General features: G+C 39.8%; 1 protein-coding gene across 1 annotated transcript in view; it reads left to right on the top strand.

Annotated features, from left to right (window-relative positions):
- The first annotated feature begins 12,714 nt into the window (after positions 1-12,714).
- Positions 12,715-24,524, top strand: part of porb (P450 (cytochrome) oxidoreductase b) — an 83,230-nt gene continuing 71,420 nt past the window's right edge. Inside the window, exon 1 of the mRNA XM_028807027.2 lies at positions 12,715-12,812. The gene's annotated coding sequence lies outside the window, so the exon portion shown is untranslated. The remainder of the gene's footprint in view (positions 12,813-24,524) is intronic.

The following is a 24,524-nucleotide window of genomic DNA, read 5'->3' as shown; positions in this document are numbered from 1 at the left end:
GCAACGCTTTTCTCAGTAAATATATTTTTAATAGGGCTATTGACAAGAAATTTTCACTAGATGTCGGTAAAAAATCAAGTAATTCACACATACAAAGAAATCTAAACAAATAAGTCCATAAATTAAGTTATGTGTAATAAAATGGAATGACACAGGGAAAAAGTATTGAACACATAAAGAAAAGGAGGTGCAAAAATGCATGGGCAGCCAAGAAACCAGCTGAAATCTGTCAGTATTTAGAAAGCTATACTGCTCCCATCGGTGCAAATTAATAACAGCTGGTTTAGTCCTAATTGATGGCCTATAAAAAGGTTTCTCATTACCAAGATACTGTATCACAGAAGAAGCATCTCATGATGGGTGTGCTCTTGCAGCATTGTTTATAGATGTAGTTCTAAACTTCTGAATGTTCCAGTGAGCACAGTTGGGACCATAATCTGGAAGTAGAAAGAACATCATTTTACCATAACCTGGCAATGACCAGGTGCTCCTTGCAAGATTTCTGACAGAGGAGTCAAAAGAATAATCAGAAGAGTTGTCCAAGGGCCAAGGATCACTTGCTGAGAGCTTCAGAAAGACCTGGGGCCTCATGTATAAACAGTGCGTAGGCCCATTTCCATGCTCAAATAGCGATGTATAAAACCTAAACTTTGCATAAAGCCACACACATTTTCAGGGTAGCTAAATGCTTGGCATATGCAACTTCTCCACTCGGTTTTGCAAACTGGCAGCACCCAGCATCAAAGTAGTGCTACTGTTCCAATGTGGTTTCCCTTTCTTTTTTAGATCCACATCCCTGATGCGGCTTTATAAATACACTGAAATTAACAGCATATTGTTTATTAGTTTAATGCATCTGATTGTAATTAACCTGTAACAATATAATGGTCCACCGAATGTTCAAACTATTCTAAATACCACAGCTGCTTTAGCGTTGTTACTCTCACTTCACCTTCTTCTTTCAGCTGCTCCCGTTAGGGGTTGCCACAGCTGATCATCTTTTTCCATATTACTCTCACTGCACCACTCGGAGTATTTATATCACTGTATCTGAGTGGGGAATCACAACTCTACAGCAGCTGATCGAAAAGAGAATTATCGGTATACAGCATCACCCAGGCGCACATTCTATTGAACTGCTCTCATATGGCAAACGCTTCACAGCCTTTCCTGTACGGACCTCGCGGTTCAGAAACAGTTTCATCCCAAGAACTATAAACACACTCAATCAGTCCATCAAGTGCTCCCGGTAGAACTGTTTTTACTTATAAGTACAATCGCCTCGCTGTAAACTTGCACTACAGTTATAATATTGCACAACCTGAGCCAATTTATAAAGCGTGTATTTACATATGATGACAATATCATTTTTAAGATGAAATGCAGAAAAATATCCATGTTAGTAACCGAGAATGGTAAACCGGATATGGACGCAGGGACCTGCCCGTGGACGCAGGAGACATAGTGCGCAGGAGCCACACAAAGCCCCCCTTCCCAGAGTGAAACGGGAGAGACTACGAACGTGCGCATGTGCCACACAAAGCCCCCCTGCCCCAGAGCGAAACGGGAGAGACTACGAACCGTCCGACATGCCGCATGGAAATTAGTACTCGAAAAAGGGAGAATATAATCACCACGGACCAGGTGTCATTGAAACAAAAGCAGAATAAAGCGAGGTCAGAAATAAAAGACAGAGTAGAAAACAAAGTAAAACGTCATAAAGAGGTTAAAGAACGGGGCCAAACACATGGAGAGCAGGTTACAGATGATGAAAACTGGAATGCAACAGCTTCAAAAAAACCTAGGCACAAAACACATGCACAGCGAGATACAGAATATAAAAGCAGAAAAAACGACAGTTAAACGTCCACACCACACAGCGGGGGCAGACCCGGAAGGTGCAGGCGCCTACATCGCGCGTCGGAAGGCGCGGGAAAGTACGAAAGGCAAAGGCGTCTACACAGCATGGTAAAACCCAACATAATACGGAAGGCGCAGGCATCGCCGCCATATTGTGAGTGGCACTACTGCGGAGTGAAGTTAGGAATAATGTGCTGCTTGGGATCGTACAAAACGCTGAATGCGACCCACCGTCTGAAACTGCGGAGGCAAAGCAGGCACGGGTTCAAACCGAACGAGCTCGACTGACGGATATACGCCTACAACGCCCGTCTCAAACCGCAGAAGCAGGGCAACCACGGGTTCAAAACAACGCAAGCTCCTACAACGCGTGTCTGAAACTATGGCTGCCCAGCGGGCACGGGTTCAAAACGCTGTGTGTAGGCGAGCGAAGTGAGCAGGGGGCGGAGCCCCCTTGTGTTTTTTATATTATACAGTTGAAATTTTAACATAATTTATATAATCTATATTGTTAATAATTAAACATGTGAGGACACGTGTCGCAGTGCTAGCAAGGAGCTGACGCCCCATTCAGGGATTGTTCCTGCCTCGTGCTGTATTCTTACTGGGGCTGGTGCAACACTGGATGGACAGATGGATAGTATAACTAAACATACGCTACAAAGATATTTCAATGTTCTTTAAAAGTTTTGAAGAATCTGCATTCTAAGCTTACAGATGACTTGACATCTATTACAGCGCTGACTGTGTGGCAATTGGATACTTGGAGAAAGAAAAGGAAGGACAGGAATAGGGGGTTAGTACGTTTGAAAGAGACAGTACTACTGTAATAAATTATTTCATCGAAGGTCGCGCACGGCGCAGCAAGCATCTTGCATGAGGCAGGAACAATCTCTGGACGGGGCACCAGCTCATCACTATCACTGCGCCACCGTGTTCCCATGTTTAATAACATGCTTTAATTCTTATTATCATGAAAATGATATCAAGTATCCATCCATCCATCCATCCATTCTCTTCCGCTTATCCGAGGTCGGGTCGCGGGGGCAGCAGCTTGAGCAGAGATGCCCAGACTTCCCTCTCCCCGGCCACTTCTTCTAGCTCTTCCGGGAGAATCCCGAGACGTTCCCAGGCCAGCCGGGAGACATAGTCCCTCCAGCGTGTCTTGGGTCTTCCCCGGGGCCTCCTCCCGGTTGGATGTGCCCGGAACACCTCACCAGGAAGGCGTCAAGGAGGCATCCTGATCAGATGCCCGAGCCACCTCATCTGACTCCTCTCGATGCGGAGGAGCAGCGGCTCTACTCTGTGCCCCTCCCGGATGACTGAGCTTCTCACCCTATCTTTAAGGGAGAGCCCAGACACCCTGCGGAGGAAACTCATTTCAGCCGCTTGTATTCGCGATCTCGTTCTTTCGGTCAGTACCCATAGCTCATGACCATAGGTGAGGGTAGGAACATAGATCGACCGGTAAATTGAGAGCTTTGCCTTATGGCTCAGCTCCTTTTTCACCACGACAGACCGATGCAGAGCCCGCATCACTGCGGATGCCGCACCGATCCGCCTGTCGATCTCACGCTCCATTCTTCCCTCACTCGTGAACAAGACCCCGAGATACTTGAACTCCTCCACTTGATGCAGGATCTCGCTCCCAACCCTGAGAGGGCACTCCACCCTTCTCCGGCTGAGGACCATGGTCTCGGATTTGGAGGTGCTGATTCCCATCCCAGCCGCTTCACACTCAGCTGCGAACCGATCCAGAGAGAGCTGAAGATCACGGCCTGATGAAGCAAACAGGACAACATCATCTGCAAAAAGCAGTGACCCAATCCTGAGTTCACCAAACCGGAGACCCCCTCAACACCCTGGCTGCGCCTAGAAATTCTGTCCATAAAAGTTATGAACAGAATCGGTGACAAAGGGCAGCCCTGGCGGAGTCCAACTCTCACTGGAAACGGGTTCGACTTACTGCCGGCAATGCGGACCAAGCTCTGACACCGGTTGTACAGGGACTGAACCGCCCTTATCAGGGGGTCCGGTACTCCATAGTCCCGGAGCACCCCCCACAGGATCCCCCGAGGAACACGGTCGAACGCCTTTTCCAAGTCCACAAAACACATGTAGACTGGTTGGGCGAACTCCCATGCACCCTCCAGGACTCTGCTAAGGGTGTAGAGCTGGTCCACTGTTCCGCGACCAGGATGAAAACCACACTGCCTCCTGAATCCGAGGTTCGACTATCCGACGGACCCTCCTCTCCAGAACTCCCGAATAGACTTTTCCAGGGAGGCTGAGGAGTGTGATCCCTCTGTAGTTGGAACACACCCTCCGGTCCCCCTTCTTAAAGAGGGGGACCACCACCCTGGTCTGCCAATCCAGAGGCACTGTCCCTGATGTCCATGCGATGTTGTAGAGACGTGTCAACCAAGACAGCCCTACAACATCCAGAGACTTGAGGAACTCCGGGCGTATCTCATCCACCCCCGGGGCCCTGCCACCAAGGCGTTTTTTGACCACCTCGGTGACCTCAGTCCCAGAGATAGGGAAGCCCACCTCCGAGTCCCCAGGCTCTGCTTCCTCATTGGAAGGCATGTTATTGGGATTGAGGAGGTCTTCGAAGTACTCCCCCCACCGACCCACAACGTCCCAAGTCGAGGTCAGCAGCGCACCATCACCACCATATACAGTGTTGACACTGCACTGCTTCCCCCTCCTGAGACGCCGGACGGTGGACCAGAATCTCCTCGAAGCCATCCGAAAGTCGTTCTCCATGGCCTCCCCAAACTCCTCCCATGCCCGAGTTTTTGCCTCAGCAACCACCGAAGCTGCATTCCGCTTGGCCTGCCGGTACCTATTAGCTGCCTCCAGAGTTCCACAGGACAAAAGGGACCGGTAGGACTCCTTCTTCAGCTTGACGGCATCCCTCACTGCCGGTGTCCACCAACGGGTTCGGGGATTGCCGCCACGACAGGCACCGACCACCTTACGGCCACAGCTCCGGTCAGCCGCCTCAACAATAGAGGCACGGAACATGGCCCATTCGGACTCAATGTCCCCCACCTCCCTCGGGACATGGTCGAAGTTCTGCCGGAGGTGGGAGTTGAAGCTACTTCTGATAGGGGGCTCTGCCAGACGTTCCCAGCAGACCCTCACAACACGTTTGGGCCTACCAGGCCTGACCGGCATCCTCCCCCACCATCGAAGCCAACTCACCACCAGGTGGTGATCAGTTGATAGCTCCGCCCCTCTCTTCACCCGAGTGTCCAAGACATGTGGCCGCAAGTCCGATGACACGACCACAAAGTCGATCATCGAACTGAGGCCTAGGGTGTCCTGGTGCCAAGTGCACATATGAACACCCCTATGCTTGAACATGGTGTTTGTTATGGACAATCCGTGACGAGCACAGAAGTCCAATAACAAAACACCACTCGGGTTCTGATCGGGGGGGCCATTCCTCCCAATCACGCCCTTCCAGGTCTCACTGTCATTGCCCACGTGAGCATTGAAGTCCCCCAGCAGTACGAGGGAGTCCCCAGAAGGTATGCCCTCTAGCACACCCTCTAGGGACTCCAAAAAGGGTGGGTACTCTGAACTGCTGTTCGGTGCATACGCACAAACAACAGTTAGGACCCGTCCCCCCACCCGAAGGCGGAGGGAGGCTACCCTCTCGTCTACCGGGGTAAACCCCAATGTACAGGCTCCAAGTCGGGGGGCAATAAGTATACCCACACCCACTCGGCGCCTCTCACCGGGGGCAACTCCAGAGTGGTAGAGAGTCCAGCCCCTCTCAAGGAGATTGGTTCCAGAGTCCAAGCTGTGCGTTGAGGTGAGCCCGACTATATCTAGCCGGAACCTCTCGACCTCACGCACTAGCTCAGGCTCCTTCCCCTTCAGAGAGGTGACATTCCACGTCCCAAGAGCCAGCTTCTGTAGCCGAGGATCGGACCGCCAAGGTCCCCGCCTTCGGCCACCACCCAACTCACACTGCACCCGACCTCCTTGGCCCAAGTATACATCAAGTATGCATCTCAGTATTTAATTTATTCAGAGAGCTGTAATATTATGAATGTAATGGATTCTGTGTTCTGTCAGACAAATAGAAAGCTCGTTTAAGAAGCACGTAGTGATTCACACACATAGAGCACATAGGAGAATACATACAATACAAAACATTTAACATGCTGCTTTAGTTACAATTGTATTTTAGAAACTAGTAAATTAAATGATTTTAAGATGAAGTTTATGATGATCTACTTTAATGACAAAGTAAACTGCGTGATTAAAGTGGACATTTTGAGCTTTTTTTGCCACTGTGTGCCTATTTTTTGTCTTTTCTCTGTGCCCTAATAAGCTTCCATATGACTCTCAGATGGTGGGCTATGACTCGCCTTTTCACGGCGAATTTGATGTCTGACAACTTTTTTATTCCGGGCACTGTGTGACTTTGTGAACTTGAACTTTCGAGTTTCTTCAACACTCTATGTCACTCGATCAACTTCCTTTTGTTGCTTATACCACTATTTAAACCAGCAAATAGTACATTTTTCCTTGCCTCCACTTGGTATTCGCTGAAATACTTCTATTTTCCCCCGTGCTTTTGCCATTGCCTTTAAACAGAATGCTGAGCTTAAAGGCTATTTATATTGATTTGCATATTCAAAGAGGCGTAATTTTGGGAGGAGTTGGCGAGTGGCAGCAGGCGTGTGCACGTGCATTACTTTTCACGCTTACCGGGATTAATGGAACGGAAGAACATGGAAGTTGGCGAACGCACAGATTTATACATCTGGATTTTTTTGTGCGTATGCACATTTCCGCTTTTGTCCTTACGCCATATTTTAGTCTGAATTCTACGCACGGCGTTATGCATGAGGCCCCTGGAACAGGTACAGTGGTTTCAAAGAAAACAATAAGTAATGCACTCAACCGCCATGGCCTCTATGCACGCTCACTGTGCAAAACTCCACTTCTGAAGGAAAAGTATGTTGAAGCTTGTTTAAAGTTTGCTGCACAACATTTGGACAAGTCTTTTATATCTGATATCTTTTATATCTAACTAAGCAATGACATAACACAACATAACTGCGTGTATTGAAAATAATTATAAATAATAATAGCAATTAATAGTTAGTCAGATTTGAACAAATAAATGCAAAAAGAGTCAGGTCAGGCCATGTCAGGTCAGGGAGCATGCACTGGTACAACGCATTGCCTCACCCACCACACTTCAAAACAGCTTGGGATACTGGTTGGAAACCCTTCAGGCAGACATGTGGTCCAGTCCCACTCCCCACAAATGACCATCAGTCTTCCACAGCCAGATGTTACAGGTGTTAACTAATTCTCTTGGCCTGGTCCAGCCACTCGGGTCCTCAACAGTGAGGATCCTGTGAGCCCAATCACCCTCGGGGAATCATGCCACATGGCCGTAGTGCCATAACTGACAAGGTTGACATTCTCTCCCCAGACAGACACACTGCTGATGGCTGTGCCCAAGAGGCTATTAAAGACCTGGATCTTGATTTTTAATCCAGGACACTTGCCAACCCGGACAATCAGACTCCTCACTCAGTCTCCTGAGATCCCGATCAGAGCCCCCATTGACTCTGTGAAGATCACAGCATCATTGGCAAAGTCAAGATCAGTGAATCTTTCTTCACCAACAGATGCCCTACAGGCACTGGACCCCACGACACTGCCCAACACTCAGTCCATGCAAGCACTGAACAGAATAGGAGCAAGACCACATCCCTGATGATCCCTAGAATCAACTAGGAAAAACGCAGAGGTTCTGCCTCCACACTGCATAACACTCACAGTACCAGTGTACAAGCCAGCCATAATATCCAGCAACTTCGGGGGATCCCTTGAAGTCTCAGAATGACCACAGAGCAGCTCAATCGACTGAGTCAAATGCCTTATGAAAATCGACAACGGCTGCAAAGAAACTCTGCTGATATTAGCATTTGTGCTCCATGAGAACCCTCAGTGCCAGGATGCGGTCAATAGTAGACTTCTTAAGTGTAAAACCAGACTGCTCTTGTCGCGGGTAGGTGAGCAAGTGATCTGCTGCAAAAAAGATTACAGAAATAAAATTTGTAGTATCCAAAACCCTTAAAACATAACAGTCCTTCTTTTGGTCATGGTTCAATTAAAGTAAGTAATCAAATAAAAAAGTCAAATTTCAACAGCATCCATGTCAAATTTGGTTGGTATCATGAGTATTCTTCTGAATAATTCTATGGAAAGGCATAGCACCACATGGAGTTTGTATTTTGTTCCAAATTATAGCTGCCTTGTTTACATTGTAAGCATTTTACAGTAAAATGTTTCAATTCTATTAATCTTTACAAATCATGATCAGTGTGAAAGTGTTTACAGTTTACTTTTCAGGCCAAGGAGTGGCCAAGAGTAAAAGAACATATAGAAAGCAGAAGGGTGAGGCTGTGAGTGACGCACCACAACAGTTTCCTTCACATAAAGTCAACCGCATTACATACAGTAAAATATAGCTAAATGTTAACAAGATAAGATAGGGATGAAAGGTAGTGTGGTTACATTTGATCTTACGCTTGTGGAGTACAGGCACTTTATATTATTAAAGTGCTCTAAGATATTTATCTTAAGTTATTTGAAAACAGCAAAGTAGCTCAAGAATCTTGCTCCATACTATGGACAATATCTTTTGCCTGGGAAAAAAAAATTCTTATCTCCTGTAACATAACACTAATTTTTGTAAGGTAAGATCACTTTCCTTAGGTCTCCTTCTTACATTGTATCATTTCCTCTCAATCTGTCCCTTCTCTATGCTCCTTCTACTTCTCATGCACTCTATTCTGATAGTATCTTATGCTGTTCTGTATTTTATTACGTTTTTTCTCATTCTAGGTCTATTACAATCTGCGTGGATTCTCTGACTGCATCTTATCTCAATAATAATAGAATTAGTCCTGTAAATACAAAAACAATTTGTCACCTTAGTCTGTCTCAGTTCCTACTGTTTTCATTTCTGCACAATTTCCCCTGTACTAAATTATTAATAATTTCTGCTGTACTAAACTATACAAACCTTGACCCCTCAGATTTACCTTTATTTTTTTAAAGCTCTGGTAGGTACAGATCCTTATCACCTTGTTCAGCAACTTACCAAGAGCATACTATATTTAAATTTTTACAGTACCAATTGTGATCTCATCCCAGACTTGAAACAACTTTAGTCTGTATATAGAATTGCTAATGGTTTCTCCACTTGTTGTTCTACTCCTTAACCTTCACTGTTCCTTTTGATCACATTGGCTAAAACAACCTCTTGAAATATCTAAAGATGTATGTTGCACTGTTAAGAACCTGCGGTGAGTGGATGCCCTGATACCTCCAGTTGTATACAGTTAGAGCTCTTTGGAGAATCCACCTCTTGTAGCCCCACATCCTTGGTTTCATTCAACGTTTTCTACTTGTTGAAATTTTAATATTTACTATATGGTATATGCTGGCACATGTTTATTTGATTGGTTAATATGGCATCATATTTCATTCCTAATTTGATGCCTATCTGCCAAGGCCAGTGACCTCAGTGCCTAAATGTCTGAAGCTTTCCAATATCTCAAAAATAACAGAGGTGAATTCTCTTTGAATCACCTTCCAAACACAAGCAGTCAGCTCAACACTAAACCTTAAGATTCAGCATCATTATGCCACTGTCCTGTATGATGAGCCATGGAGTTGCACTTGGTGGATATTTGAATGTTGAAACTCACATTTATGCTGTAGTCAAGATTTCATTTTGTCTCCTGACATTTGCAGTACTATACTACATCATTAGGTCTAATACGGTATCACTTTGCTACGTTTTTTAATCCCCTTAGAATGACCTACATATAAAGACAACTGAACTACTGCAATTTTTTAATGGTCAGTCAGTCAGTCATTTTCTAACTCGCTTAGTCCTGAACAGGGTCACGGGGGTTGCTTGAGCCTATCCCAGCTAGCATAGGGCACAAGGCAAGAATAAACCCTGGACAGGGCGCCTATTGTAGGGTGAATATACACACACACCAACCACTCACTAGGTCGAATTTAGGATCACCAATCCATCTAACCTGCATGTCTTTGGACTAGTCTCCTTATTACAAGGCAGCAGCACTACCACTGCACTGCCCTTTTCCAATGGTTGTGCTGCAAAATTACCAACAAGTTACAATGAGTTCTCAATGCTTCTATTGGTATTTTGATTTAAAACAAATACTAGGGCCATGTTACAGCTTCACTGAGTATCCATTACCATCTCAATCATCCAACATTATTTTCCTATCCAACATTATTCTCCTATTCCATGACCTATGCCAACTCATGCCCATGAGGTTTCCTCTTTCATTCCCCACTAATTGAGACAATCCATGTCCACTGCCCAGCAACTATGCACCAAGACTATAGGATTTTTGCAAAAGAGTGTGTTGCAACATTTAAGTGCTGTCTTTCTGACCTTGACATGAGCAGTCTGCCCAATGTGTCTCTCTGTCACTCTCATTCTCTCAGGTCCAGTCCTTTTACAATATTATTTACTTTTACTTTTTACAACATTTTCATAACAGTCTTAGAAATTGGCAAACTAATACAGAAAAATATACAATGAGGAGGAAAGAAGAATGTTAACAATTATTAATAATAAATATATAACATTTCATTTTACTGTTATTAATCAACAGCGGAAAAGTTTTATTACAAACAAAGATTTCAATATTTGGTAACTTTCATCCTTCTTTAAAACCTTCCTTAAAAAATAAACATAGGAAGATGAATGATGCTAAAACTAGAAACAAACCTGAGCAAGTGTGTAGCAGGCTCAGCCTTTACATTAACTTGGAATCATTTCTGAGTTTTTACCTTAAGTTGCATGAAACTTGTGAGTTGTTTTCTCCTGCTTTTGATCTGGAGCTTTATGTAACTGTAAACATTTTGAAAATGTAAAGTATTGAAAGGCTTCTTTGTTCCATATCAAATCACACTCCTGCTTTTCATTAAACATAATTCATTAAAGATGCATTTGGTGCATACATAGAATATAAAAAAGCACATAAAAACTATTAAAACTCCCTTGTTAAAATTTCCAAATGCAATATTAAAGAGGGAGGAAATTGTACCACTTTTAGTTATGCTTAGTAAGAGTTCACTACTTAATTTATAACTGAAAAAATGGTGGCACAACATACTTCAATTAAATGAAGTGGGGTGGTTCACCAAGAAAAAGAGTTGAGTACCCTGGCCTAGAGCTATCATGTGCTATTTGATCATATACACGTCAATAATCTGCTACACTTCAGCATTTACTTTGAATAAGAAGTCTGATATTGTCCAAAATCATGCTGTGGAACAGCTGTTAGCAGAAACCAATATTCGAGATAATGCTCAGCTTTGCAGTATTTTATATTAATATGGGTCCTGACCAGTTGGTGCAACATTTTAAGGGGCCCTGATTTAGTAGATTGCAAATGATGTCCTGAAACAAATTAATTACATGAGGGTGCCATAAATTCTTAGTAATCCTGGGCCAAGGAACACTCTTTGTGGATTTTTTCTACTTACTTCTTTATGTATTTTTCTCATAGATTCCACAGACATGCAGGCTTGGTTAGGTGGCAACTGTATGCGTGGGACATAACAATAAAGACGATCAAACTGATGCTTAAGAAGGCTCTCCAGACGAACACGGATGCACATCTTGCATTACTCAGTCTGAGAAATACACCAATTACAGGATTAGGTTTCTCACCAGCAGAGTTATTAATGGGCCGTGTTCTCAGAAGCACCCTCCCTGTAACAAGTCCCATGCTGAAACCCAGACACACAAAGAAAATGAGGCAGAGACTAACACAGCAGCAACAAAAACAGAAAAATTATTATGATCAACACACAAAGTCACTTTCTGTCCTTGGTCCAGGAGCAAAAGTCAGTGCAGAAGGCAAGGCAATAAGCCAGCAATAGTGGTACAGAAACGACAAGAACCAAGGTCATATGACATTGTGACTTCAACAGGCCAGAAGTATAGATGCAATAGACAACATCTTAGGCCATGTAAAGGTGACACTTTTATAGTTGAGGAGGAAGAAGAAGACCACTGTAGTACAGAACAGGTGCCAACACAAGAAGATGCAGGAATACCACCTCCAGAAAGCCACCAAGGAGAACAACAACAACATTTATTTATATAGCACATTTTCATACAAAAAAGTAGCTCAAAGTGCTTTACATAATGAAGAAAAGAAAAATAAAAGACAAAGTAAGAAATTAAAATAAGACAACATTAATTAACATAGAATAAGAGTAAGGTCCGATGTCCAGGGAGGACAGAAAAAAACAAAAAAAAAACTCTAGACGGCTGGAGAAAAAAATAAAATCTGCAGGTTTTGTATGAAAATGTGCTATATAAATAAATGTTGTTGTTTTCACGTTATAAAATTACTTTCTTGTTCTTTTTTCCGCCATACTTCATTAAAGTTAATAAGCGTCGACCTCCCAGGCAGACAAGCACCTCTCTCCTCAAAGTCTTTCCCAACTCCCATTGGTAACCTCTCACACACTTGATACACTGAAGTTCCGTGACAGCGCCACGCTTTCAACATATTACGTCATTTCAGCACGCAACTCAGACAATACCATTGATCATAAAAGGGAGATTCATATAGCGGTTTAAAACTAGTACATTATAATACGCGCTAGGAAAAAGAAAAACTTTTTATGTCGCGTGAAAACGGAATTTTAAATTTTAATTTTTACTGATTTCAAGTTCATACTTTTGCAATGTCATGCGATTTTCACCATATACACGTAATCGAGAGTCTCGATATAAATGTGGTACAGCTTAGCTCTTGAGAGTTACTGCGCAGCGGCGAACTTCTGTGTTAAGGTGATACAGCCAGGAGCCCGGTACGAGACAGCGAAGCAAATAGGAAACGGTAACTATCAGCGCTTATGTAATTGGCTTTATTGGTTGTTTGTGTTATTGAATTGAACAGGCACGTCGGGTTCATTTATTGGTTATTCCCATTCATCATTCATTCCAACCGCGTTTACAGTAAGAACATGATTACTTTTTTTCTTCAAAAAGAGGAATTTACTGTCGGCGTGACCAGTGTCGTCACGGGCAAGGGTTAAATTCCTGGAATTGAATTTGCGGTAGGCTAATTGATGATCCAGTTAAGCATTTCAAATATTGACGTAAATTTCGTTTGTTGTATAAACTGTCCATGTAAATCACAGACGTAAATGAGTTAGGGTTCATTTGATCATTCACTGGTTTGTTTGCTTTGATTTTGCAATCAAGAAGTATCCTTTATTCAAGAACAGGGTAAGCAGTTCTATCTTTCGGGGTTACCTTGTGTCAAACCTGAATGTGATTGTACTTCACCTGCTAGTCTTTGACCTGACTGACTGGATAATCCTTTGTGGCCAAGAAACACATACAATTGAATAAAAGGTGTATTAGCTGTATGCATCTTTGACGGTAGTACGACAGAATACGGCGGTGAATGAAAGACATACCCTTGTTGTAATTGCGCATAGACAAAGCGCAGGTGAAACAAGGTAACTGGAAGTCAGTTGTGATCATCTGCACACACTCGCGGGGAAAACTGTCACCGTTACATCGAGAAACGCTCATGGGACAATCAAGTAGTTGTTTCTATGGCACCATGACTCGATTAGTCTACCAGAATAACCCATTATAAGCTTAAATACCCTAATTAGGAAGAGTGTCACTTGGGTAGTGACAAACTTAAAAGAGGTAAAACACCGTTTCCGTTGACCGCAAGGTAGATTAGTCCAGTCTCCTCTTGAAGGGTACTCTTTTACCACATTCTTTTAAGTCTGTGTTTGGAAACATGCTTGTTTTATATAATAGTCTTGTTTTGATTTACTGAAATTCCCTCCAACATTTGTGGGGTTGTAAAATACCTTGTAATGGCATTTATTGGAATGTTTGTAATCCTGTAGAAACGAACATTCTCAGTCCAATTCAAGAGTTGCTTTTAGCTGGAGCTGGTATTGACGAGGCAGCAAATCAAAAGCAAAATCCCACCTTCGCAAATGTGTCAATCCATCACAGGGCCCACTGGCACATACCCTCGCACAGAACTAATGACCCTGTACCCTAATGTGTGAATAGGCTTTAGATGGAAGATACTAAGTAAAGGGGTTAGAAGTAAGCAGTCTGTCATAGTCTTTTGTTTCTGGTTATACAGTCTGTATGTGTATTTTGCAAACTTGAAAATGTATTATACAATTTGTTTTGCAGAGTAAATAAAATACTGTACGTACATGCTAACTAGAATCAATGTTTGACTGCCCAGGTTATGTGAACTTTGCATAACTGTATATTTTTTTCACAAATCAAAATTCAATGTTTTCGATCTATCACCATGTACTCCACAACTAATAGTTGCTGATAAAATTGACATTCCAGCTTTTAATATTCATGTTTGAAAGGTGCATAAATTTTGGTATTATCTCCTTAAATGTTACATTAAAATGCTGAAACTGCTCTAATCCGATTTGTTTTGTTGCTTTTAATGACTAGATGTTACCAACATGTAATAATAGAGGCATGGGAAGATAGGTGTTGGAAATTCATTTTGTGGTATTCTGAGAGTTCCCACTGTGCTTTATTGAAAAAGAACATGCATATTGCAGTTTTACATAAGAAAAAAAATCATGTAAACTAGCTTTTGTAATAAGACTGCTTGTTGCTCTTGTTTGGTCAGATGTTTGTGCCTTTGTGTGTGGGCAAAAAGAGAGAACTGGAAGTGAAGATATGTAATTATAATATGCAAAATATAACCAGAATATGCATGTATTTATTTCTGGCACACAAGATACTCATTTGTGTTGTACATCTGTTCAGGCTACCTGTGTGTGGTTTTTTGTCAAAACATGTACAGTGAGCCTTCTGCCATAGCTTCTACTGAAATTACTGCATGCAAGAATATTTGTCAAGACCGCATCGTGCATAATGTATGCATACTAGTCTAAAATCCTGTATTGCAGAGGCATTGGCTAATTGCAAAAAATTAACCAAGACAGGGGAAGTGGACCTCCCTCTGCGTGCTGCCCAATTGACCTATTAAGGTACTAGAGGTACATTAATCTGAGCCACTGCCAGTTGTAAGTTTTAGGATTTGCCAGATATTTGTCAATTAAACATTGTTCATATAATGCATTTGGTCATACAGAGCTCACTTGACATGAATACATACACTGAGGCATGAGTAATGCACTCCAAGCAGTAGTAAGCTAGCAGGTACAACATATGTAGCAACTGATTTGATATGCTGGCAGGTACTGGATGTAAATTCTTCCCGACCTAGCAAAGTTATTGCATTGAGTGATATGGAGAGACTGGGCATTTTAACTGTCCAGCTACAAGTCTGATGCATATTCATATGTGTACAACATTGCTTAAGGGTATTGCCTCAAACACTATGACTAATCAGTTTTTAAAAGAGAATTATGAGGATCATTTAGTTCTACTGCAGAATTAAACCAAGATGCTCAAGCTGTAATGCACGTTTCACCACTAAGTGTTGGTGTTATAATAAATGTATACTCAATGTTAAATCCTATCTGCTTTAATCTTTATATAAGTTATTTTGGAGTAAGTATGGAAGATCTCCAACTTAAATTCTAAATGTAAATAAAGGGGTGGTCATAGCAGTGGTGACAGGGGTGAGAAGTGTGTGGAAGAAATTCTAGGAACTGTCATGCATTTGAATTTTAAGAGTCTCCTTAGGCCCCTTCTTCATGCAAGATGTAGTTGATTATATCTTGCCTGAAGAAGGGGCTTGAGGTGCCTCGAAAGCTTACATATTGTAATCCTTTTAGTTAGTCAATAAAAGTGTCATTTTGCTTGACTTCTCATTGCATCCACAATGGCTAACAAGGTTCAACACACTACTACTAAAGGAGTCTCCCTAAAATTGAAGGACAGAGTTTGAAAGTTATGTGAAGAGTGGTATTTTTCTATGGGAAAGAACACATGAAGTAAAGCTGCAAAGAATGATCAGATGGATGTGTGTAGTGCCCCTGAGTGTGGGGAAACATGAATGCTCAATTAAGATAAGGTCTTGGAGTGGGGATGATGGGTGTTGTGCTGAGGACAAACAGACTAAGGTGGTTTGGGCATGTGGAGTGAAAAGCAAACATTGGTTAGCTGAAGAAGAGCAATGAGATGAGAGGGAGGCCAAAAATAAAGTGGTTGTAAGATATAAAAAGAATGGGGCTCACCTCAGCAGGCTGCCCAAGACTACAGAGTAAAGGAAAAACACTCTGGCTGTCCTGGGTAGACCTTGAAAATGGCTGTTAAATGGGTAATGATGGTGTCATTGTGTTTAAAAATGAATTTACAGGGACATGTGTCCATTGTAAACCTAACATTTCTGTACTCTTGCATTGATATGACCCTGTCAAACTTGATGGCTGCTTACACAGCCAAAAGAGAACCCGGTAAAGTTTATTAGAGCAATATGTTAAGCCCAAATAATCAAGAATTCAGGAATGTTGTTTTTTTGTCTCAGGTTTGTATTAGTTTGAAAATACTCCATTTAAAAAAAAAAAAAAAAAAAAAAACCTACGAACACTCAATACTATTGAATGTGTTTTAAATTATTAATTAGGAATTACTTATTGTGTGTGGTGCGTTGTTTTTTTTTAAAAAAAAAAAAAAAAAAAAAAAAAATACTTTCAGTATTTCTATGATGTATACATTACATTTTGCATTTGTTCCATTCATTTTTTTTTTTATACCTTAATTCTATGAGCAAAGGAAGCAGCAAAACATATTATATTGCAAGTCAGATAACTGTTTCATATTCATTTACCTGTCTTTTGCACTATAGATTTGCTAGAGTGTTCTTTGATAATTTTGGTAAGTGACCAGTGCTTTTAAAATTCATTATTGCAAACTTATGAAGTAGAATTACCTTACTGATCAATCCATCTGAAAAGCTCAATTTGGCATTCAAATCCAAAAAGTGGGCTTAATACAAATCTTTTCATAGGTCTGAGTAACGATAACTAGAGAATTTTTGATCGGTTATAGTATAAACTTCTTGTTCTTTAACCAATACATTTCAGAAAACTGCTTTGTAATTGAGAAGCTGTCAGTTTTTATAAAAGATATATTTTAAAGAGATTTCCAGGAAAATTCCCAAGATACAAGATGATAGCACTAAATAAATTCCTAAATACCGGTTTACTTGGAATTACATCTGTAGTACAAGGATGTGGCCTAGGTTCTGATAGTTAGGGAGTCAAAGTTTCTGAAAGAATTTCCACCTGCATGATTCCCCTTTGGGACATTAAACATTTGGATCATCTCACCCCACCCACCCATGTGGTACACAAAACGAAGGTACCTTGGAGAGGTTTGAGTGAAGCCAAGCCATTGTATTTTTATTATTTTATTTTATTTATTTATTTATTTTTTCTCCTCTCGAGACTATCTAAAAGATGTAGCCTAAAACCAAAGTGGTCACAATTTCTAATCTAGATTCCACACTCTAACATCATTTAAAGGTGGTTCTTTAATGTACAATATTACCGTAAATTGTAGCAGACCTGAAAATGCCTATCTCCTAACAAGTTGAAATATAATAATTTAGTTGTAATTTAGTAGTCCTGTTAAATATTTGCTGATAAAAACAAGTGATTTATTTTATTGCATTTTCATGTTAAAAACATCTATCTATCCATCTTCAACTTTTCATGGTTTTGGTAGACACTCCTTTACACAGGCAAGACTAGGGTGTGTAATTACCTTAATACCCATGATTAATTTGCAACATGCAACTTTGTGCATTTTGTATAATGTGTATAATTTTAAACAAAAATACCATAGTGTACTTTTCTGCTTCCTTATATACATTTTTTTTCGTGTTTCATTATTCTTCAAAAACAAACTGGTTGTGTATTACTTACTAACCAGCCTCAAAAAGAGTCTTAAATGACAAGTATTATAGTGAATAACAATGGTTGTACTTGAGCACAATTTGAACACACAGAAACCTGAAAGCTCATATAACCAGGGTCCAGTTACATTAAGCATTCATTAATGGATTATCTCAAGATTCTTTTTGTTAGCTTTCAGCTGCACTAATGAGACTTGGATATAGTCGCATTGTTTTCAGGTGCATATTCACACTGGGGGTTTAAAAGAATTTAACCCAATCACATTCTGCATCTCTGACCTACCACATCCTCCTGAATGGAGACAGAAGTTGACAAGTATTTAAAGTACAAAAATGGGAGTTTTTCTGTGAAATGAAAGTTAAAAGCACTGTACATTTAGAATTTGTTCACTCCTAAAGCAAGAACAAAGATGTTTAAGTTCTTTTATATAATAATAAAAAAATACTGTTTTTAGGAAAATTGAATAAAAATGCACCTAGCCTACATAAAATTTTTCAAATATTTTTATATGTGTGGACCATAGGGGGTGCTTCTGCTTGTTCCCAAATGACCACCAAAAAGAACGAAGGTAAAAGCAAGAAAAGGGTTTTATTACCAAAACAGGTTAACAGCCAAAACAATTATCCCAGAAACGCATGGATTTAAAATAACAAAAACCAAAGCTTTTGACCTTCCTATTTAATCCTCCTCCTTTACTTGTCCAGCCACTTAGCAGTGGCTTCCTCTCAGTTACAGCGTCCCCTGTATACTGATTGCAAATTCTTTTAAGTCCAAATCAGGAAGTTGTTCCGGGTAAGCCTTCACAAATGTTCTCCGGTTACCCGCCGAACACTTAAAGGTCTTCACGTACCCCTGAGGAGCTGCCACTAGCATCACTAGGTTTTCCAGCAGACTTCTCATACCACACAGTGTGATTGGGGAGGGCTAGACTGCCTGTCCTACCCAATACTCCTGCAAATCTAACGCCCAGTGTGCTGTAGTGGCCTGGGGGATCTTAGCAAGGGTAACAAATTGGTTGTTGCCTGTTCCACGTTTACTTCTGCTTTCTACAGCTGCAATGCATAAAGGCTTTCAAGTAATTTTAAATACAGGTCATGGTGTGGATAAAATTATTATTTGAGGCATAGCGGTTTCACGGTCTTGTGTGTAAAAACATTGAACGGCAAGTAACTAGGTATGTTTCAAGCCATAGTTTGTTTACTTTTGTCCCATTCAGACTTGTGGAGAAAACTATGTTGGTATTATTCTCTTTGCTGCTTTTTGTTCTGTTTTAAAATGAACATCATACCACTTTTTGAGTTGTTTTTTAAAATTCATTTGCCTGTTTGCTTTCTTGTTATACAGTAGACTAACGTCTCGAAGTTGTATTTCTCATTTGTAGCTAAAACTTAAATAAATGTTTGGGCTTTATGTAAAGTCTGTTGCATACTTGATGCTCAAAGAGCCATGTGAACAGAATCGGTACTGCTTATGTACAGTATATTGAAACTTCAAAATTGAAAAAGCTGTCGATTTTTAATATTAAGCTTTGCTTTCCTACTGAGTTTTTATTGAGAAGGAGTATACATTCTTTCATTTATGCATAAGTTGATGTTTAAGCAATGTAGTGTAGGATATTGTGAGATATAGAACAACATTATAAAAAAATGATATATATTTTACTATTAAGGATTCTTTTAAAGGACTGTAAATGTAAATCCAAAACTATCTGACATGGGTAAATCTTTTTCCCCAAATTGTTCCGAGTGTGACATAGTGACACTGGTGCATAGTTTGCAGTTTTTCTGTCCTTGGTGGATTTTTGGATATTTTTCCATTAGAAACAGTAGCTGGTTACTAATTAAGTGCTGGGAACAAAAACTTGCATTCACTGTGACCCCTCTCCCAATTAGTTTTACACCACTGCTCTAATAGAAAAAGCAAGTTAAGAAAATTAATAATAATTAACATTTTGTTGCTCTAAAAATACAAACTTTTTTTTTTTTCTTTTTTCATAAGTTCCTGTATAGTCCTGTTATACCAGTTTTATACTTGCAGAGCTGGGTTTGTGACTTGCACTGGTATAAAACCAGCTACATTGTACTGTATGACCCATCTGTAATTTTATTTAAGATTATGAATTAAGCGTTTAGTTAAAATGAGACGACTACTGATTTTTATTACAAGAAAGAAGCATCATACGGGAAAATATATATATTTTTTTTTTTTTTGCATTATGATCTCTCTTACAGTCATCGTTATTGCAAATGTTCGGTTTCAAATTATTATTGTTCATTGAAATTTTAGAGCAGTGGTTTTCCAACTGGGCCCCATGGAGTCCTCCATTGTGTGTAAGTGGGGCAAGGCACTCCTGGTAAGGCGGACATTCTTAAAGAAATGTATTCCAGTTTTGAAGATGGTCTATAAATGGCCTCATGTAGTTTTTAAATATGGTTTTAAGGCTGAGTGGTGGCTCTGAGGCTAAAGAATGTTGCCAGTTCAAATCGTGTTACTGCAAGAAGGGACCCTACTCTGTTGGGCCATTCAGCAATGGCCTTAACCTGAAAATTGCTCCATAAGTGTACAATGACTGATTCGGTGCTCAGACCTCCAAAGATCATGAAAAATGACAGTTTCCCCTCTGGGATTAATAAAGTACATCAAAATATAAATATAACTAAAAAATGTTTTGCAATTGTTGTATGAAAGTTGTTCTCTATCAGTGTAGTGTTAGACGAGTGCTACAGTTCTCAGTTGGAGGGCTTTAAAAAGGATTTGCTAGTTATAAAATGCCCATGCCAAAGTCTCCATGCTAGGTTGAATTTCATTTCCACTGCTCTGCCTTGCAGTACTCAGTGAGTCTGCATTCCTCTGTTACTCGCCTGACCTCAAGAATGACACAGACCCAGTCACCTTGAATCACCAGTCATCTTTGTGCTGATTCATGTCAGGATGGAGACTGTCCTACAAAGACATGCTAAGACTAATGGATTGTTTGCAGAAGAGAGTGTTATGAAATGTGTGTGCTGTCTGAATTGTCTTGATGCATGCAGTCTACGTGTGTCTCTGTCTTGGGTCTGGTCTACCAGTGTTAAACTTTTTTTTTTTTTTTAGCAAATGTATTTGTTGTATTACTTTTAGAACAGTTTTAGTAATTGACAGACTAGTGCAGAATACACAACGAGGAAAAAAAGACGAATGTTAACAATTATTAATAGTGAATACATACAACATTTTAGTGTTGTAAAATATTATTCAACAGCAGAAAGCTTTTAGAGTTGCTAGTGTTAAATTACCTTCATTAATTCTTAAAAGATAATTACAGGAACAGGCTGAACCTCAAAGCAGAATTGGACAGCCATAAAGCATGCTCCACCTTTATGTGGACTTAGAACTATCTTTGAGTTACTCTTCTCTTTGTTGACCATAATTTGTATGTAACCTGGAAGTTACTTTGCTCCTGCTTTAGATTTGCCTTAAAATTCAACTGTGTGTTTTGTAAAAGGCCTTCTTAAATTCAATAACAAATCACACTGGGTTGGCACCCTGCCCGGGATTGTTTCCTGCCTTGTGCCCTGTGTTGGCTGGAATTGGCTCCAGCAGACCCCCGTGACCCTGTGTTCGGATTCAGCGGGTTGGAAAATGGATGGATGAATGGACTACTCTTTACATTAAAAATAATTCATTAATAATAATTTGTTTGACTTGTACAGAATTGGGGGGGGCACACAGACCCTCACAAAAAACTATCTGTAATCAATTGTTAAAATTACTAGGTGCAGTACTAGGGTTGTTAAAGAAAATATTACTGTTAGTTTTAAATATACTAAAATGATGGGACAAAACATTTTAATTTCTGGAGGAAAAAAATTTGGGTACCTTGGCTTAGAGCTATCCCATGATTTTTTTCAATGTTCTGCCATACTTGGCTTTGAATAACCGTTCTGCTGTTATCCAGAATAATGCAGTGGGTCTACTTCTAGCAGAATCCAAGATCATGCCCAGCTTTACAGCATTGGTTTATATTACTGAAGAACCCTGACCAGCTAACGTACAGTAATATTTTGGAGGTCCTTGGCTTAAAATGGTTTGGGAAAACCTTATGCTAGAGCTGTTGATATAGTTCTTAAAAAGGAAAACGTGTTTTTTTTTTTTTTTTTAAGTAAATTTAGATTGTGGTATACTGTAGTGTGCCTTTTAAAATTTGTGCTATGAAAACTTGTCTGCATATTTTCTTGAACCCAAGCTTCGGCTGTAAAAAATTTTGAAAACTTCTTGCAAATGCTGTAAATTGGGTAAGAAGATTCAAACATGAAAACATGGATGGCTGATGTGTGAACTTTTTTCCTTTCTCTCTCTCTCTCTCTCTCTCTCTCTCTCTCTCAGTAAGTGGGTAGCCTCAGTTTGTAGTTTTAATAACCTGTGAATGCATGCATTTCCATGAGATGCAGATTATTAAATAGCTCCTGGTTACTTCTACAAAATCTATAGGTAAAACAGTCATTTCACTGATGTTGGATAGTGTTCTGCTTTTGGAATTCTATTGTTGGCAGTTACTTTTGAGGTAGTTTAGGAGCAGTCTCATAAAAATGTATATGTGTGCGTGCAAGCTTTCTGATTATTTATTCAACCACAGCACCACAACATGCATGTGTTTAATGAATTGTTTGGGCCATAATAGACAAAACAGTGGACTGCAGGTTTTGAATTTGAACATACTCAGCAGTGTGATTAATGAGTCTTTGTCTGTATTTAGATTACTTTAAGACATAGTATTACTGTTAACCTTTTATGTACATTAAAAACTCCAGTGCACACTGTGGGCGTATGTGTTGTCAGTGCCTTCACTTCTAATGATCTTGAACCTAGCTAAATAATACAAGGTACAGCTGTAAGTTAAGGGTCATGGTTAAAAGATAAGCCTGTCCACAACCTTGATTTCAGAGCAAGCTAGATTCCACACGTGCAGTGAAGATTTGAGTATCAAATAACCATATGTGTGCCCTTTATAGCAAATAAATTCTTCAACATTACTTTCAGAATACAAAATCTGTAAAATTAGGAAACAAGACAAACTGCCAAGAAAGAATATGTATTTTCTTGTTTGGAAACAAGAACGCATGGTGTGGATTTTTTTTTTTTTTTTTTTTTGCACATCTGTTATTTTATAAATATTACCTTTTATGAGTTATTATAATATATGCTAGAAAAATACAACCTTGACTCTAGTGCTTCAAATAAACTAAGAAAACATGCTATCTCTGCAATATCGTCTCTGTATCTTCTAAAAAGATTCATGACTTTTTGGAAATGTACATATCAGAAGTTTATGTAATGTTTAGCACTGGCTTCAAGATTAAAGATGAAATATACAATCCTGTTTAAAATGAGCAGAATGAGTAGCTCAAAAAGTGAACTATATGTTTATGTTAAAATGAAACTTGTATGTGTGTAGAATCTCTTTGGAAATTTTGTTTTAGCCTTTCAGATTAGGCTCTCGTAATTTTTCTTGTTGACCCTATCTCAGGTAAATATATACATGCATGCATTGATGTAATTTTTTTTTTTCTCCTTTCTCCCAAACAAGGATGTATCCAATAATTGAGATAGTTAAAGAAGTAACGCATGTGAACATTCTTCTCTATTCATGATGGAAAGAAAATGCAAAGTATTGGCAAACAGAGGAAAGCAGCATTAGTTTGTGTTCAGATGCTGAATACTGGATACATACGTGAATTTTTATATACACTATGTGGAACCACTGGATTAAGTAGTAAATCCATACAAAAGTAAATTGTTAACCGCTGATGCAGTTTTAGCACAAATGGACTTTCCAGGATAATACAGACATGGCTCAAGTCAACAATAAATAATTCACATTTTGCAATGGCTGTCTTCTTATCTGAATGTAAACTGATTTTTTTTTTTCTAAATTGAAGAGGGCAGTTGCTATTTCTGTAAAATAATAATCTAGGATCCTTCCAGTGCATTCTCCAACTTTTTAGAAGTTACCAAAAAAGACAATGCTATTATTATTAATGATAGATAGATAGATAGATACTTTATTAATCCCAATGGGAAATTCACATTCGCTATCCAGCTTTGGAACTCACTACCATCAGAGCTTAGAAATATTGAATAATTTTTCACTTTTCAAATCTAAACTTAAAACTCATTTGTTTAAGACTGCTTTTTCTCTTTGATTACAATTGTTCTAATTTTAACTTTTGTTTATAATCTGTTTTTTCTATTGTTTGGTGTCCTTGAGTGTTAAGAAAGGTGCCTACAAATAAATAATAATTATTATTATTATTATTATCATCTGTGAGTTGAAGTTCTGCAGTGACAGAGGTTAGCAAGTAATTTTGACACTGGTGTATTTGGCTGATGTAAAAATTTGCAATTACAGGAAAGACTTAAGTGCTGGTAATTCTTTAACCCATTTTATGAATTCCTGCTAAATGCTGAAAGAAAAATGTAAATATAATAAGGAGTGGAGGGAGGAGACTCTTTGGAAATTTTATTTAACCTTTCAGTTTATACCTTTGTAGTTTATCTGGGACAGAGTCAACAAGAGAAAAATGTATAGCTGTGTGTGTATATTATGATATGTAATAATTTCACCCCTTTTTTTTTTTTTTTTTTTTTTATAAATTGAGGGAAGGTTATTAGAGTATTGCTGAAATTATGACTATAGCCTTGACTGCATTTGGACCGGTGGCTTTTCC

The sequence above is a fragment of the Erpetoichthys calabaricus genome, chromosome 8, assembly GCF_900747795.2.
Source record: "Erpetoichthys calabaricus chromosome 8, fErpCal1.3, whole genome shotgun sequence".
Taxonomy (NCBI): Eukaryota; Metazoa; Chordata; class Cladistia; order Polypteriformes; family Polypteridae; genus Erpetoichthys; species Erpetoichthys calabaricus.
This window is presented reverse-complemented; position numbering and strand designations above follow the sequence as displayed.